This window comes from Tupaia chinensis, unplaced genomic scaffold (genome assembly GCF_000334495.1).
Source record: "Tupaia chinensis unplaced genomic scaffold, TupChi_1.0 Scaffold145367_1, whole genome shotgun sequence".
NCBI classification, from domain to species: Eukaryota; Metazoa; Chordata; class Mammalia; order Scandentia; family Tupaiidae; genus Tupaia; species Tupaia belangeri.
The window spans coordinates 784,271-785,385 of record NW_006205228.1 but is presented as its reverse complement, the minus strand read 5'-3'; the positions used below and the strand labels follow the sequence as shown (position 1 = coordinate 785,385).

General features: G+C 50.2%; 1 pseudogene; it reads right to left on the bottom strand.

Annotated features, from left to right (window-relative positions):
* Nucleotides 1–930: 930 nt before the first annotated feature.
* Nucleotides 931–1,115, bottom strand: part of LOC102479457 (eukaryotic translation initiation factor 4E type 2-like) — a 6,145-nt pseudogene continuing 5,960 nt past the window's right edge.

The window sequence follows — 1,115 nt, the reverse complement described above, 5'->3', positions numbered from 1 at the left end:
CTTTCTCTCCCCATGTCCTGTTTATATGGCAGCTTAAAAACCCTGACTGGTGTCTAGGATTATTTTCAAGATAGATCTATGGCGCCGGAAAGAACCTCAGAAAGATTTCTGACATGAAGGAAGAGGAAGGAAATTCTTTGTTTCACTTTTGTTGTTGTCTCTGGAGCATTTCCCAAAGAACAATGGCCTGTCCACAAGGCATCCCAAGGGCCTTGGAAAGGCCTTCGCTCTTTCTCGCGCCCATACTCTCTCCTGCTCCCATACCCTGCTGCCTGCTTCAGGGCCAGAGAACTGGGGTTGCCAGGCATGTGCTGAGCCCAGCAGGTTTCTCCTGCAGGCAGAAGCCTTCATGTTTGGTCTCTCTCTTTTTACATTTATTTATTTAATTCCATTTGTTATTATTATTATTATTTTTTATTTGACCAGAGAGAGACAGAGATAGAGAGAAAGGGAAAGCAAGAAAGAAAGCTGCCAGGTCCGGACTTGAACCACAGTCAGCCATGTGGGAATCCAAGTGCCTCTAACCAACACGCCACCTGCCTGCCCCTGGTCTTTATCTCTTATTCCCTGCCTCTTTCTTCCTTAGGACCAGAGTAGCCCCATTGAAAGGCTACTTGCATCTCATGTCTTTGGAAAATGTGGCTAATGAGAAGGCTGCAGTGGTGAGTAGATTGCTTTCAGCGCTTTCAGCTAAGGTCTGTAACTGCCTGGGTTGGCAAAGCTTGCTCAACGTAGAGAGCGAGCGAGAATGGGCACTCTAAACTAACGCTGGCTCCCCAGCTCTTCCCAGCTACCCTGTGTGCTGCTGTGTCCATCCCCACACTTCTCTCCGTTCAGCCTGGGGACATCCCTCTCCTCCAGGCCCCACCACTCACTTGCTCTCCTTCCATGTGTTTAGTGTCCTGTGCTAACTTCTACCCCACACCATCTTCAGAGACGGCCAGGTCTTGGAGAATAGCGACAGGGAAACCGGGAGCCCACAAGCCAGCAGTCAGGAGAGTGCCTAGCACGGTAGTTGTGCTGGTTGTCTAATATGTAGACTCTCCTGGTTTCCCTGGGCTGAAGGAAGGAACCAGACATGCGAGTAACAGTCACCCAGCAGGGCGGGGCTGCAG